The sequence below is a fragment of the Podarcis vaucheri genome (genome assembly GCF_965113315.1).
Source record: "Podarcis vaucheri genome assembly, chromosome: 7".
Taxonomy (NCBI): Eukaryota; Metazoa; Chordata; class Lepidosauria; order Squamata; family Lacertidae; genus Podarcis; species Podarcis vaucheri.
Window position 1 is genome coordinate 87218944 of NC_138765.1, and position 17076 is coordinate 87236019.

The 17076-nt window shown below is 47.5% G+C and overlaps 2 long non-coding RNA genes across 3 annotated transcripts; one reads left to right on the forward strand and one right to left on the reverse strand.

The window, feature by feature from the left end:
• Positions 1 to 3540: 3540 nt before the first annotated feature.
• On the forward strand, positions 3541 to 7385 carry LOC309536497. The gene is made up of 3 exons (XR_014221526.1): positions 3541 to 3986; positions 4975 to 5111; positions 5630 to 7385. It is a non-coding gene; the product is annotated as an uncharacterized lncRNA (long non-coding RNA).
• LOC309536493 lies at positions 4945 to 15707 on the reverse strand. Of its 2 annotated transcripts, none has more exons than XR_014221521.1 (5): positions 15608 to 15707; positions 12164 to 12199; positions 10206 to 10300; positions 6243 to 8375; positions 4945 to 5060 (listed from the first exon to the last, which is right to left on the reverse strand). It is a non-coding gene; the product is annotated as an uncharacterized lncRNA (long non-coding RNA). The 2 variants fall into 2 exon arrangements; XR_014221522.1 differs by having other exon boundaries at positions 4964 to 5060; positions 5550 to 8375.
• Between the last annotated feature and the right edge of the window lie 1369 nt (positions 15708 to 17076).

Genomic DNA, 17076 nt, shown 5'->3' on the forward strand with positions numbered 1-17076 from the left:
AACTCCTACAGGTCACTGGGCTGCAGGAAGACGGAATTAAGAGGAAGAAAGGTGCCGCACAGCACACGATGTTTGGAAGCTGTCAAGCAGGCGGATCTTAGGTTTTTGCGTGGAAAACAGAAGAGGGCAGATAGGGGGTCCCACCTTTAGGGAGCCCTTTGAAGCATCGAAGGTAAAAGATGAGGGAAATCCTGTTAGGTCATTTAGTTCATCCCCGGGGCTCCCGGCAGAACAGTCTGCAGTGCTGTCTCCTGGGGTTCACGCCTAAAATAATTTAGTTCCAGCCTTAATACAAAACTACGGATCTCCTTTATGCAAAGGACCAATCTTCCAGCGGGGCCTTGCTCCTCCACACCGCTGCCATGGGAGGCATTTAACAAGCTGATAAATTATAAACAGAATAAATTCAGTTCTCCTGAGATCATAGGGGAAACAGGCAGGGATGGGGAATGGAGGGAGATTGCATATTGCATCAGTTGCACGAAGGTTTCAAGGGATGAGTGAGCAGCAGGTTCTGTTGGGGCTTGAACCAAATCCTAGATCATGGGTAGGTGAACTAAGGCCCAGGGGCAGGATCCGGCCCAATCGCCGCCTTAATCTGACCCACGGACAGTCCAGGAATCAGTGTGTTTTTACATGAGTAGAATGTATCCTTTTATTTAAAATGCATCTCTGGGTTATTTGTGGGGCATAGGAATTTGTTCATTCCCCCCCCCAAAAGAAAAATATAGTCCAGCCCTGCACAAGGTCTGAGGGACAGTGGGCCGGCACCCTGCTGAAAAGGTTTCCTGACCCCTTGATCCTAGATCAAACAGGAAATTCTGCTTTAAAAGCCTGGATGTTAGATTAGAAATATCCCAGGGGCAAAAGAGAAGATCACATGTACACTTTGGAGAAGGCATGCCTCTAAAAAAGAAGAAAAGGGGAAAGTAGCAGATATTTCCCTCCAAACAAAGGTAACTAATTTGGGGGGGGGGCAAGTGTGCCGAAGGTCAGGTCTGTTAAGTTGTGGGTTGACATAGCAGATGACACAGCAATTTCTCCAAAGCAGCTCTTTATTTTGTAAGCTGCAACAGAACTGAACCGCATACAGCTCAGCCGGCCTGCTTTTATAGGCAGCCGGCTGTCAACATTATAGCAACAACAACCCAGGGTTTCCCGCCTAAAATAACTGACGTGGACCTGAGTGAAAACTACATAAACAATACTCCTGGTGGCCAGGGTGAGAACTTCAGTACATAACAAGGTTCAAAAGATGGGAGGCTCCAGGCAGGATTTTCTGCCATAGCAAAGTCGAAGGAGAGGCAGTGTGGTGCAGTGGCTAGAGTGTTGGACTGTGACCTGGGAGACCAGGGTTCAAATCCCCCCTCGGCCATTAAGGGTGACGTCGGGTGTGTGTGTCAATCAGTGCCTGCCAGAGTAACCTACCTCGGTGTTGTGGGGGTTAAACGAGGAGGGAGAGAACCATCTGTGCCACCTTGGGCTCCTCGGAGAAAAAGGCGGGATATAAATGCAATCCAATAAGTCGCATTTTCCGTGCTTCTCCTTCTGGCTGACCTCCCAGGGCTGTCGTGCGAATAAAAAAGGAAGAGCTGGGGGGGGGGGGCTGGCAGTCGCTGCCTCTCCGCCTGGCCTCCCTCCCAGGGCTGTTGGGAGGAAGCGCCCTGGAATGAACAAGGGAGGGAAGAAAGGCTCTGGGCAGTTTCCATGCCAACCCGGGATGCCAGGGGAGCTTCTCCAGGGAGGGCTTGGTGTGGCTGGAGCTGCGGAGGCTGCGCAGGGCCTTCTCCTCCCTCTCCTTCCTCCTCCCTCCCTCCCGCATCAGCCTCTGACCACCTGCACACCTGGGAGGGAAAACAGCACTTTTGCCTCTTCTCGCGATCCGTAGCTCAGAAGCCGCGCCGCGTTGGCTTTTGGGAAACGCAGTCCTCCCTGTCATTCATTCCCGTTCTCTGGGGGGGAAGAATAGAGGGCAGGCACTACGACTCCCAGAAGGCAGTGGGCGAGCCGGCTCCAACCCCTCTTTCCTCTCTCCCCCACGCGCCCGCTCCGAGGCCTCCCCATTGGCCGGCTCTTCCGACTCGGTATCTGGGCGAAGCCCGGGTCCTCTCAGCCAATGGGAGGCGGGAGTCGGGCGCGGGGGGCGTGGCAGGGCGGGGGGCCGTTGGCAATTGGCCGTTGCTTCCAGATGTCGGCTGTTGCCCCCGAGCCCGGGACCCGCCAAACAGAGCCAGAGCCTCCTCGCCGCTCCCTCCTCGCGTCCTCGGGATGAAGACAGGGCTGGTGGGGGGGGGGGTGGCAGGGAGACCCTTGAGGGGTCCCATGTATGGTCTTGTGTGTCTCCCTAGCCTCTCCCTTTCACCCAGGGACCCCCCAGCCCAGAAGGAGGCGTCCCACTCGCAACAGGAAAGACTGCCGCTCCCTGGCCCCGAATGGAGCTGGAAAGGGAGGCTCCGACCTCCGGGCTCCCAGAGGCAAAGTTAGAGGTTCTGGGAGGCCTCGCGTTGCACTTCTACAAAAGAAGCCCCCCCTGCACTAGTTAGCTCGGTTGGATAGAGCGTGGTGCTGATAATGCCAAGGCTGCAGGTTCGATCTTCGTAACGGCCACCTGCATTTTCCTGCATTTCGGGGGGTTGGACTAGATGACCCTTAGGATTCCTTTTAATTCTGCAGGTCTGTGATTCTAACATCTCTAAGGGGGCGGGGCACACAACTTGCATCTCCCGCTTAAAAGTGCTAGATGAGCAGCTTACGATTAACTCCATGTGGTCATATTCCGGGTGCACGTAACTGTTGCTGCGCCTCCCCCCCCCCAACGGGTCTTTAGCAGTGAGTGACTGCTGACCTGCATTTACTACTGACGCTGTGCCTTGGATTTCAACCTCTTTATTTGGCTAAGTGCTGGTGCAGTGGTTGATCAGCTTGCACTCTCTTTGTATTGTGCTAATTGTTGCCACCCACCCACTCCTTGGGTCCTGGCTGGGCCCTTCAAATCCAGAGAGAAGCTGGGGTTATGCCAAAGCAGCCAGCCCACATTGATAGGTAGTGAATTACATACGATATTGAATTGATAGGTGAATTACATACGATAGGATGTTCCAGCCCCGAATGACAGAAGTGTGGAAACTTGCTCTGATTGCCTTCTGAAGAGTTTAGGAACAAGGCAGCAAAAATTACGCTTGTCCTCCTCTCTGGCCCTCTCCCTGGTCTTTGGTTCTGTGTTGTGATTGATCCTGTTCTAGCCACTGAAACATGGCTTGGAATAAGACTTGTCGACTTCATGATTGTCTAAGAAATGGTAGGGAGGAGCACAGGCTAATTGCTCATGGAATTATAAAGCTTTATCAAGTACCTCCAAAGCCATTAAGAATCTGTTTGGTATACAAAATAATTGAGCTGCTTCTTGTAAAAGTGTTGAGTATAGTCAGGCAGCTGATGTGATAACTGGGGTCTATAAAGAGGCTATTAATCTTTGGTCTGTGGTGTAACCCTGCAGGACTCTTCAACCAGCCCCTGTCTCCGGATGGGAAGAGTAAGTCCAAGCTGCAGGGTTCTTGGTGTTGGGCAAGGTTATCCTTGGGCCTTCTCAAGTCTGGGCTGGTTTGTTTTTCTTCATTAAGAGTTTTTTTGGGGGCTGCTTAAGCTTTTTTTCCCTTTGGTGTTGCTTTCATTTCCTCTTTTTGGGGGGAAGCTTCAGTTTGGGAAGTGCTTTGTAAGAACAACTTGGACATTTTTCTGATCTTGTCTGCTCAATCTCTAGGAATTTCCAAAGAGAGGAGTTTTTGATCAAGACACCTGCTGAAAGGTCAAAATGGGGAAGTGAAGGCAAAGGTGCCTGCAGCTGCTGCTCCTGCCCCAATGGATGCCTGGAAAAGTACAGGACAAGGGCCTGGGCAGCAGGTCAGTACAAAGATAATAAGAAGTTTATTAGCTTTTGAAGACTTCTTTGAAAGGAGTAGCTGAACCCAGAAGGGCATGTTTTCTTGGTAATGTCTAGCCACAACTCCCAGTCATGCTCTTCAAGAGGCATCACATAGAAGGGGTACAAACCCTTTGCTCATTCTTTGTGATCTGTGCCACAGGCCTCTGTTGGTAAGAAATGGCAAGCTCTCAGAGGGGGAAAAGTATTGTATTGTTAGCCTTCACCAATTCAAAGTGGCACCTAAGGGGATGGAGACATCCAAGTGTTCGAAGACTCAAAAGGTGAAAGGGATTGGTTCTGAAATCACTGAAGAATGCTTAGTATTTGACGACTTGCCTAGTAGCCTCAGGCAACCAGGAATTTCATGCAGGTGACTGAGCAGCCAGCTCACTTGATTTCTTGGCTAGCTGTAAAGGAAGAGTAGTCTTGTCTCATCCGCAGTCATCACAGAAACACAGTGGACTATCAGAGTGTATCATGGAAGAAGGCACTTTTTTGATGCGTTTCCATGCTAACTTTGGAGGAGGGGGCAAAACAAATATTGCAGGCTAGTAACTTTTTGACATTTGTAAGGCTGGCTGAAGAAGCACCCTTCTTCACGGCCAAGTCTCCCCTTTGTGTACAAAATGGATGCAGCAGGTGGAAGGAGAACGGCTGCTACCTCCTTGTTGAGCTCCTCTTGTCCTGGCAGGAGTACAGCTATGGGGCTGGGGCCCTGTGCTGTAGGATCACCCTATACGAGTTATTAGAGGGTTGTTATGTCACCAGAGAAATGGATGGTTGTTTTCAACCCTTGCACAAAGCAGGCACAAATGCCTAGACAAGGGCTGGGATCTAAGAAATACCCATGCTTAGATGTGTGTCTATAATGTGTCTGTGTTGAAAAAGGTTCTAAATTTATATAGATATATAATAATTTTATTAAATTTTCAATAACAAAAATAAAACAAACAACCACAAACAATACTTGAAGCCTTTCTGTCTCACTAGCTTCCTGATCTGGTTAAGCCTTGGTCCAGAAGTCAGCTTGACACCTGCTTACTCACATCTAGGTTCAGTGTTGAGAGACGTACTTCAACGGGAAGCTGGTACAGCTCTTTCCTGCTCACAGGTCTTTCAGAGGTCAATCCAGCCATGGCTACGGGAGAGAAGTAATCATCATCATATGGAAGAACCACCATTAATCCAGGTTTGCAAATTCATAAAGCTTGGGCTACTAGTTTGATGAATAATCATCCCAGGACCATACAGGGGACAAATTGCAAAAAGGGGTTGTTTTGTAAAGGAGAAAGTTTGCTGCTATTTGTTTTACTTTATTTTTATATTATTATTATTATATTATATTATTATTATTATTATTATTATTATTATTATTACTACTACTACTACTATTTTATACCCTCCCTTTTTCCCTGAAAGGGACTGAGGGCAGCTAACAAAATAATAAAGATATAGAAAAAAGAAGCCATTAATTTTTAAAAAAAACATTAGTAGAATTAGATGTGAATTGGCTCTTGAGTTGTTTTTGTTTTATTAAGCATTTTGTGTTCTGATTTTGTATTTTTATGTTGTGATCTGTCATTTGTGTGTTTATATGATAAATGCAATACTACAACCTACACCGCACCACAGCCCTAGCAATGGAATGCAGGGAGCATCCTTAGACCAAGCCCAGCCATTGATCCTCCAACCTTGTGTCGTCTACAGATGATAATTGGCAGTTGGCCCTCTGGGGCTTCAGACAGAGAGTCTTTTCCCAGCCCCACCTGGAGATGCTGAGGATTGAACCTGGGACCTTGTGGATCCAAAACAGATGCTCTATTGTTCTACTTCTGGAGCACCTCAGGCTCCCCATGCCCTGGTTATTGGACTCCAGCTACTCCTGACTGTTGGCCATGCTGACTGGGGCCAATGGCAGCACACCTGGAGAAGGACGCATTCTTCAACTCTATTTCTTTTCAAAGAATGAAAACCTTTTTGCAGCCTGTACCCAGAATGAAGGCAAGATATCCTTTGAAGTTGGGGAAAGAGCCACAGGGGTGGTGGTTGTGGTAAGACTTTATTTCTATACCACCTGTCCATTACCCAGGTGAGGGAACACCTTTTAAATGACACACATACCGAGAGAATCAAGAATATACACCCAGGGTCTCTGGTTGTTACATCCTTGTGATGGGCCAAGTGTCTCTGGCAGCATTATTCGTAGCTTACATGGCTCAGCCTTTTTGCCCTCAATTTTTTTTATCTGGCCACAGTTCCAGGCTGTACTGACAAGCCATTTCCCTCCGTTCAGATCCCTAGAAGCAGAAGGTCCAGTTACCTGCATCTCCGTTGCTCGCATGGGGCTCCCGTCTCTTAGCTTTGTTAGTTTCTGGGAGGGCAGAGAGAAGACCTTCATGCTGCTTTTCTCCACCAGCTCCGATCTAACCTGTGCGTTCAGAGGTGGCTGCAAGGCACTGAAGAGGAATGAGAAAGAAGAGGAGGGGAATGATCCAAAGCTCACAGAAAAAGTGCTAATTCAGCAGCTGTGGAGCATAATTATGGAACCAGGCACACAGCATGTCAGAACGGGAGACACCATCCCTGCCACCACCACACCAAGCCCTGAACTGTGCTCTCTCTCCAGCCCAGCCCACTTGACAACTATGGGAGAAGAGTGGGCCTCCTGGATCTGGGAATAAGATCCATCTTTCACCTGCACAGAGCTCTCCCTCTCCCCGCCTGTGGCTTCCAGCAACTGATATTCAGAGACACTGCTGCGTTTCGCTGTGGAGGTAGAACAGGGTCCTGAGGCACCCTGGACCGAAGATGGTCAGGGCTTTGTAAAAAAATTTATTTACTTACTATGAGGCAGGTACTCGGCTCCACTTTATGGGGGAAGATGACATCTTCCCCCTGAAGCGCTTTGCTTGTTAGAAATGTCACTCTTCACTGCCTCGTCCTAAAAGGAGAAGGGAATTTAAAATTGAGGCACCCAAACATAGAGCAGAGAGGCAGGTAATTTCACTCTCGTGAATAATGGGTTTTCCATGATCAACATTTGTTGTTTGGAATCCATTATTGGAAACTGAACTTGGTTATCACTGGTTCCTCATTCATATAAAAGACCATGATTTATTTATTTTAAATCAAAAAATCTGATTTTTTTAATTTAAATCAGATTTTTAAAATAAAATGCTTTTGGAGGAAAAATCTTTCTAAAGATAGTTTTCTATTTAAGTTGCATTATAGTCCAAAAGCTATTCATCAGGAAATAAGGATTTAAGTTTTTCATATGTGCTAAAACTCAGTCTAAGTTTTTATTTTTTGTTTAACCCCATCAATTAACAAACATGGATAGATATGCTAAAACGTTATTGTTTTACTTAAATAAAATGTTTAAATTGTTATTCTCCTGCCAACAAAGAACAGCAGAAAAGTTGTCCAAATATAAAGAGTTAACTTATTAAACCTCACAATAATTTCATAATTATCCAAATCCAAAATTATTCATAATTAACCAAATCAGTAATTTTTTATTTAACTGTAAAAACTACTCTGAAAATGTATTATTCCCAAAATGAAACCTTCATCTGGTTGTAAATATTAAGATTATACCAGCAGGAATGTAAAAATATGATTTAAATCAAGTCTTACAGATTAGTGATTTGAATCGTGATTTGAATCGATTTGATTTAAATCAAATCCACCCTGCATCTCACACACCTGGCGCGCTGGCTGGAGCTTTTGAAAGATGTTGTCTAAAATTTCTGAGAGAGAGGTGAGTAAATGAGGCAGGCGACAGGGAAAGGTCAGTTCTTTGTCAGGGGGCTTCCAGTTCCTCCTTCCAGGTGGGATTCAATGGCACGGCGGCAGAGTCAGTTCCGCTCCCCAACTGACTCCAAATTGGACATTTTTGGTGGTGGGAAAAGTGACAGGGAAACTAGAATGGAAAAGGGGAGCTGGCATTTGCTTGATGCGACATTGTCTCATCTCCCTGCGAGCGAAACGGAACGAGCGCTCAATCGCTGACCTCAGTCAACAACCCAACAAACTTTTGCCAATGGAGCAGGACGAAGGTTCAGGAAGCAGGTCATTGGGAAGGGGCCACAGAACTGCCGCATACGCTCAGTTCCTTGGACCGGCAATGGCAGCCCCAAACGGTGGCTGCACCATGTCATCTTTGCATGCTTCCAACGGCACCAACTGGTGTCTATCATATTGGGGTAAACCTTCAGGGGAGGGGTCTTTCTGGGGTGGCCGAGGGTCATTTCCAGCCATCATCAGGGACCTCCTAATGAAAGAGCTCCCCACGGCTCCTAGTACGGCAAGGAAGGTGCCAGGAATAGGTGGGGCAGTGACAAGCTGTAGGGAGACTAGAAGTACCTCCCCGTACTTGCGTCATGCGGATGATGGTTTCCATCGCTTGGTGTAGGATGCTGTGTGCTGCCTGCAGCTCCTCTTCAATAACTTCCTGTTGTGGGGAAGTACGGGGTACAATTTCAGGGTATGGCAAGGGAGGTGCCAGCAATAGGTAGGGCAGTGACTGTACTTGCGTCATGCTGTGTGCTGCCTGCGGCTCCTCTTCAATAACTTCCTGTTGTGGGGAAGCACAGAGCATGTCAGAACTGGAGTTCTACATTTCAGAACTCTGAAAATGTATTATTCCCAAAATGAAACCTTCATCTGGTTGTAAATATTAAGATTATACCAGCAGGAATGTAAAAATATGATTTAAATCAAGATTTATTTACTATGAGGCAGGTGCTCGGCTCCACTTTATGGGCGAAGATGACATTTTCCCCCTGAAGCGCTTTGCTTATTAGAATTGTCATTTGCTGACAAATTCCTCATTGATCAGGTGTTGGTACAAACCCTTCCCTAGATTAAACACTGAAATCCTGAGCCAATGTTTTAAGGCAGCCCACCACGCTTTAGTTGAAATTAGGCATTCACCAGCTTCTAACAGAAGTACGGAGTTGGCAACGCAGTTGGGTTGGATGGCAGGTTGAGAGGAGTTCCCTACCAGGACAGACTTTGCTCGTGTGCTCAAGACATCGATTCCACAAAACATATTTTGTTGCATTGTGCAAAATATGAGCAAGCCAGGGCTGAACGGATACTACCCTTGCTGGTACCTTTCCCAGGAAAATCAGAGGCTCGCTATGTCAGGTTCCTACTGGAAGACTGGACAAATGTTAGAACATTAGCAGTGGCAAAGTTTTTATCGGTGGTTGCAAGATCAAATGAGCCCCATATTCTAAACAAAATGCTTGTTTAACCTGGAGGTAGGCTGTATGAATTGTGTATTGTTTTGTAATGATTTGTTGGGTCTCTGGACCGTAATAAAGATTGATGATGATGATTAGAATTCTCGCTTTCATCAGACTTTTCTTCACAGCCTCGTTCTAAAAGGAGAAGGGATTTTTAAAAATTGAGGCACCCAATCATAGAGCAGAGAGGCAGGTAATTTCACTCTCATGAATAATGGATTTTCCATGATAAACATTTGTTGTTTGGAATCCATTATTATTGGAAACGGAACTTCGTTATCACTGGTTCCTCATTCACATAAAAGTGGGGTTTTTTGGGAGGGTGTTGTATGTTCACAAGGCATTTGGACACCTCTTTAGCTATTGTCAACAATTTTTTCATGGTGGTTTCTGAGACCAAGGAGCAGTTTTTGTCCATGCATGGATACAATGGGATGCCATTTGGAATCAGGACTCATAAATACACTGATTTAAACCACTGATTTTTAATAACTGCACTGTTTTTTCCAGTGTCTTAGAATTCTCAAGCGACTCTAGGTACTAGGATAGTTTAACATACAGTGGTGCCTCGGTTTTTGAACAGCTTAGTTCACAAACTACTTGAAATGTGAATGCTGCAAACCCAGAAGTAGGTGTTCCGGTTTGCGAACTTTTTCCAGAATCTGAACTGTTTGTTTTGAGTGTTACACTTCCTTTTCCCGTGCCACACGTCCGTTTTGAGTGCCCCCACTCCTGCTTGCACAGAGTAGGAGCTGGATGGGGCTGCTCACCTGGTGAGGTGCAGGCTCCGTCAGACTTTTCCATTGAGGGGTGCGTGGCTGCATTCACCTCAACAGAGAAGTTGAAAGGAGCATCGGTGGCCATGCAGAGACAGCCAGACAGCTGCCTCAGCAGCAGTTTAGGGGCTCTCAGACGCAGCTGCCTGGCTGCCTCCACCTTTGCCACCCCAGCAACTATTCTGCTTGGCTGCCTTCAGGTGGTGCAGGGGCTCTGATGCTGACATGGGGGCTTACCAGACATTTTATCCTCACCTTGCAAGCTCCTTAATTAAGTTTGCTATGCGCCTCTTGTCTTCAGGACATAAATCTTTCAGAGAAGCACTCTTCATTCCTCCTTTGCCAGGGACCTGAAAATTAAAACCAGCTTTTAAAAAAGCAATCATGCCCTTCCTGATTGGCGGAGGGGGCATGAACAGGCAGCTGCAAGGGATTTGTTAAAAGGAGGCATGTCTTCCTGCCATTGCTGTCAACTTTCAGATTTGAAAATAAGGGATCAGCAGCCTTGAAAATAAGGGATCAGCAGCCTTTCCTGTCCCGGGAACAATCTACGGGATATCTAACAATCCGGGATAGCAGTGGGAAGCAGCGGGAAATGGTGCTGAAATAAGGGAATTTCCGGGGGGGAAAGGGAAGGTTGACAGCTATGCTTCCTGCTCCTCCTATTTGAGGCTGAAAGGCAGCTCATCTGTCACAACACTCTACACAGCTGCAAGAACAGGCAATAATGGAGGTGTATCCACTGTTTTGACTCCCTAAAAAAAGCTTTTAATCCTTAGGCACTGTGACAGAAACTGGTCTTGCTTGCTCCATTTTGGCCCCAGGCTTGCAAGTATTAATCTAGCCAGTTACAAATGCTAAAGAAGATTTTTAGACGCCTGAACAAGGAGGATTTTTCAAGGCCAACACAATTACTTTATATTTGCCCCTTGAATGCCACAATGATGGCACAAAAAAAGAAAGAAAAAAAGGCTTCTAAGTCAGATACAAACAGCCACTTTTCAGCTGTGGGAGAATAAGAAGAGAGGAAGGGAGGCAGAAAAAGTCTGCATTCAATTGGACTGCCATTGCTGCCACCATCCTAGACCATGTTTACATTATACCTAATTTGTTTCAGTATTTTAACATTGCAAACCGCCCTGGATGCCGTGATAGCCCCAGCTTCTCTCTAGCTTTGAAGGGCCCAGCCAGCACCCAAGGAGTGAGTGGGTGGCAACAATTAACACAATACAAAGAGACTGGGCTGATCAACCAGGGCTATTGTATCTATTGAATCATCTGCCTGAAGAAAAGAACTTCTTGTAGAAGAAACATGAAGAAAATTAGTCATGGAAAATTCATCTACCTTCAAGAAACAAATTTCTTGACATGGCACTAACTTCTAAGGGCCAATACAGAGAACACGTTTTCACACAAACAGGAATCATTCCTGGATCTGACAAAAAAATATAGGTATATCACGGGAGCAGAGAGCACAAGTTGGACTCGCTGTCAGATGGGTTAAGCTGTTAAAATTATCCATGAAAATATTTCTTTCGCTTTTCAGTAACAGCAGTCAGAATATAAAAGCAAGTCAAAGCAGGCCAACAATACTCTGTCTCACCTTCTCTGATACCTCTGAGTAAGGAAGAGCCAATTGGGAGTTGACTAGGCAAGCAAATGAAACTCAAAAGCCTGGATCTAATTTGTCAGGAGGTCAGTGCGTACAATGACATTATTCACAGTTTGATCTCATATACTCCCAGGGTAGAGAGACTGCCTGAGAACCGCGTGTGCATGTACACTACCTTGGGCTCCATGATGAAGGAGAAGGCTAACTGTAAGCAAATAAACATGTAAATATGAGCAGCTAGAGATCAAATGTTCCTAAATGGCAGCTTTAAGCCATTTCTCTAGCTCTATAAGGAGTACCTAAGGCTGCCTGCCAACCTGTGAAAATGAGATGATGGTGCCTAAAAACACACCAAGATTTTTCCAGCCCTCCTAAAGGACCTGAAAAAGTTGTATCCCTAAGTTTTCATTTGAACTCTTTTACTTCTAGCCCTCTCCCCAAAGACACAAACAGACCCCCAATCTCATTTTAACCTGTTGCTCCAAAGTCACTGAGACAAGGGTGCGTGTGCCGTCTGCACAGAGTGAATCCGAATCAGGTCCTGGCCCAATTCACTACCCAACAATTCAAGCTAAATTTGGCAACCATTCAAAGATCATACCTGGGACATAGACAGGTGGCTGCTCTTCATCAGAAACTGAATGCAATTTCATTCAAGGAAAGCAAGGGCAAAAGGTTTGTTCCATTCTACATTTTACAGTCTGGAAATATTATCTTCGTGATTGCGCTAGTCTGAAAATTCTTCGGCATCAAAATTGAAAGTTCAGATGCAGTACAACACTGACTGGGAGACTACAGACATTTCTGTAAATCCACTTTGTTATTACTCTTAAACAGACCTGAATGAAAAGGTTGTCTTTTATTAAAGACCCTGTAACTAGCCCAATCACGGAGATAATGAGCCACATTTATTTGTATTAGCCTTGATTATAAAAGCAACTCCTGGAGGCTATATACTCAATGAATGCTCCTCAGACTCTTATTATGGACACAGACTAAGCTTTAAAGTCACACATTTCTGAAAAAGCTATCTGGGGTTCTTACAAGCAGGTACTGGTATTTGGGGGATCAGGAGAGAAATCTGGGTAAACTGCACCTGCAAGAACATACCATGGGACCCTTCCCTGTTGGACCATCCAGACTGCCATCAGACTGCATATCTTTAGCAGTCATTTATCAACTCATAGTAGATTCAATTAAGTTGGCCATCAGCCCATTGCCAAGTATTGGCAGCAAGTTACATCCAAGAAGTTGTTCTCCACACATCATCTCTTCTTGATGCTGAAAGGAAGCTTCTTACTCTGCCCCAGTGGGCCTGGGGTGTGTGTGTGTGTGGCAACCATACGGACTAAAATCCATATGGAAAGATTTAGTTTAAATACATCAGCTGAAGACCTATGTATGCAAATTAGTTCAAAAAGGATGTGAACATATTAATACCAAAGAGATATCTTGGGAAAGAAGAAAGCATATGTGGATAATGACAGTAAGGAACAGTAAATGCAAATAATTACAGTACATGGAAAATAGCACGTTTATGCAACTACTTGCATATACTGCTCCTTATACACTGTTCCCTAGTCAGGCACTATTTATTTTTCCTCCTCTCTCCCCATTTCTATCGATTAACTGAAAGCCTTTGTTAACATTTTATTCTTGTGCACTGCACTAGTACTTAGCCAAATAAAGAGGTTGAAATCCAAGGCACAGGGTCAGTAGTACCGTAATTTTCGCTCCATAACACGCAGTTTTTTGCTCCTAGAAAGTAAGGGAAAATGCCTGTGCGTGTTACGGAGCAAATGCACTCGACCGGAGCCATGGCTGCCGTCAGTCAAGCAAAGCGGAGCCGCTTGCAGGGCTTTGCACGGCTCTAGCTTTGCTTGCTTTACAGCCAGGAGGAGGGGGAGGAGCTGAGGAGGAGGGAGGGAAGGAGAGCCATGCCAGCAAAGCGGGCAGCAGCCGCTTACACGCGAGGAGGGACAGACAGGAGCCATAGCAAGCCGGGAGAAGGCAGGCAGTTCAAAGCCAGCAGGTGCTTTTAAAGTAGCCGGTAACAGCTGCTGCAGCCTCAGCTAGCAAAGGTCCCAGCGCTCTCTAAATGGAGCAATGAGGCTGCAGAGGGACAGGAGGGCTTGGATCAGGAAGGATAAAGTTTAAGCAACCAGCAGCAAAAAAACCCAAAACCAACCTGGAGCTCTGAGCCACGAGCGCAGTGAAAACCAGGAAGTAAAAGAAAAGGCTACCCCCCCCCCCCGCTTCTCAGCTGTTTTCAGGCAGGATAGATTTGAGCATTGTCTGGGTCCTAGTGCCCCTACTGCTTTTTGTGCTCCATTCTATTGCTGCTGGTGGCTGCTTATCACTCAAACTGAACCTGATACCAGTAGCCACCTGTACAAACAAAGTAGAAGGCTGCAAGGAGGAGAGCTTTTACACGGCTAATGGCAAATCCCCTGCAATCCAAGTCCTCCTCACTTGCTCAAATCTATTCTGCCTCAAAACAAGGAGCAGAAGAAAAAGGCTGCAAACTGTTAAATGGAAAAAACCCCAGGCACAGGGCAAATACCTTAAGTAAACCTTTAAAGCAACAGTGCTCTTTCCCTCCCTGCTCAGCTCGCAGAAAAGCTCCTTCTCCACCCACCCCACACGTGCTCCTTATCCCTCGAGTGCTTTTCCTTCCCTCCCCACTTAAAACGTGGTTACAAAGCACGGATCCACATGGATCCTCAGGATTTTTGCACTGGGTCACCCCAAACTCACCATCAGATCACATGTCTGTGGCCACAGCATGAACCACAAAAATCATACATCTACTGTTTCATTTAGAATATTTTTTTCTTGTTTTCCTCCTCTAAAAACTACGTGCGTGTTATGGTCAGGTGCATGTTATAGAGCGAAAAATACGGTAAATGCAGGTCAGCAGTCACTCACTGCTAAAGACCCGTTGGGGGGAGGAGGCGCAGCAACAGTTACGTGCACCCGGAATATGACCACATGGAGTTAATCGTAAACTGCTCATCTAGCACTGTTAAGCGGGAGATGCAAGTTGTGTGCCCCCCCTTAGAGATGTTAGAATCACAGACCTGCAGAATTAGAAGGAATCCTAGGGGTCATCTAGTCCAACCCCGAAATGCAGGAAAATGCAGGTGGCCGTTACGAAGATCGAACCTGCAGCCTTGGCATTATCAGCACCACGCTCTATCCAACCGAGCTAACTAGTGCAGGGGGGGGCTTCTTTTGTAGAAGTGCAACGCGAGGCCTCCCAGAACCTCTAACTTTGCCTCTGGGAGCCCGGAGGTCGGAGCCTCCCTTTCCAGCTCCATACAGAAGGAGGACCATTCGGGGCCAGGGACCGGCAGTCTTTCCTGTTGCGAGTGGGACGCCTCATTCTGGGCTGGGGGGTCCCTGGGTGAAAGGGAGAGGCTATGGAGACACACAAGATCATACATGGGACCCCTCAAGGGCCATGCAATACACGTCTCCCCGCCCCCCACCAGCCCTGTCTTCATCCCAAGGGCAGCCACCAAAGTTAGCAAAACTGCCACCACGGGGAACTACTGTACAAACAAAACTTGAAATCAGCTGCAGCAGCTGAGAGTTGACGGGAAAGGCGGGAAGCCCCGAGTTCAAGTCTCAGTTCTGCGCGACTATCAGGGTGGCCACGCTGTGCACTGGATGGACACCGAGAAGGAGCTCTGGGGAATGTAACGTCTTAGCAGCACCATTTGCACTAGAATCTGAAGCAGCAGTATTTCCAACCCGCTCTTTGCCGAGGAGGGCGAGGGGCAAGAGAGAGCGGGACCAGCCCGCCCTGGGAGTGGGGCTTCAGCCGGAGCCCCCGGGCCTGGCTCTGCACTCGGGGACAAAGCCCACGGGGCGAGCGGGGCGAGCGGGGCGAGCGGGGCTCGCTTTCTGAGGCAGCCGGGTCGGCTCTCTGCACATGCTCAGGAACCACGTCAGCCTTTGCCACCGTCTATCACCGTCCAAACAGCCCCGCCCCCACGCCTTTTCTTCTCCTCCCGTCGCCTCCCTCCTGAGGGAAGGATACGGTCCTTGCTCCAGCGAGCGGCTCCTTCCGGTCCCACAGCCAGATCCGCCATCTTGAAACAACTGCCCCTGCCACTCCAAACATCCCCCCGCCCCCCAAGCCCGACTCTCGCCTCCCATTGGCGAGAAAGGAAGGAGAGGGAGCCGGCACTCCCATTGCCTTCTGGGACTCGTAGTGCCTGCTCTCTATTCCCACCTAAGGAACGGAAATGAATGACAGAGAGGACTGCGTTTCCCGACAGCCAACGCGGCGCGGCTTCTGAGCTACGGGTCGCGAGAAGAGGCAAAAGTGCTGTTTTCCCTCCCAGGTGTGCAGGTGGTCAGAGGCTGATGCGGGAGGGAGGGAGGAGGAAGGAGAGGGAGGAGAAGGCCCTGCGCAGCCTCCGCAGCTCCAGCCACACCAAGCCCTCCCTGGAGAAGCTCCCCTGGCATCCCTGGTTGGCATGGAAACTGCCCAGAGCCTTTCTTCCCTCCCTTGTTCATTCCACGGCGCTTCCTCCCAACACAACTCCCAACAGCCCTGTTGTTGTACATCACATATGCTTTAACCCTCTATGCTCCAGTCATGATCCTAAAGAAAATCCCTACCCCACCCTATGCTGATGAATCTCAGAAGAAAGGGAAAACTCCCCCTCCCTTCCTCCAAGCTGATTCCTGCTAAGATCTGCAAAGAATTAAAAATGTTGCACCCATTTTCTTGCTTTGCATAATTTATTTGGTAATGTTTACTTTTTTGCATAGGCAGAAAGTTAAAGAATAGAACGTCAAGCTTCATAATCCATAAATGAATCAATTGTATTATTATTTACATATGTGGGCTTCATCAGCTGTTTCCTCTTCTGGGGCTTTAAAAATGTTATCCCCAACAGTATTCCCCGGCCCTCTTCTCTGTCTTTCTGGCTCTGCCCAGCCTTGTCAGGAACTAATAAGCTCCACAACCCCAGACAGGGTGGGGGTGGGGGGAGGCAAGTTGGCCTTCAATTCCTGCCTTAGATGCTTAGTGCCATTGTCTGCCCCTCTGAGCATCAGCCTACTTCTTCAGCTGGAAAAAACTAGGTCAGCCATGTGCCAAGGCCCAGCGCATGAGCGCCGTCTGCAGGTGGAAGGGTGGCAATGCATGGGCTCCTTCCACACTTCCTTGATGACCAAAGGATGCTACTGTCTTGCCCCCCTCCCCGCACCCTCGGGCTACTGCTGGGGCTGCAACAAATTGGCTCCCAACTGGTTCTCCCCAGCACTTTATGATCTCTGAATTATTCTCCAGATATTCTCTTGGCGCTCAGCTATTTTGCCTGGACACCACATGTGGATAAATGGCCTCTCTTGTGGTTTGCATCTTTCAGGTCTCCGCCTTGTCCAGTGCCGGCGGAGCAGAGAATCTGATAGTCCTGGAGCGAGAGAAGCACCGGCCCCATGACGTTGGCTCTGTCCGATGGGCTGGCAGCACCTTTGGACCCATGCAGAAGAGCC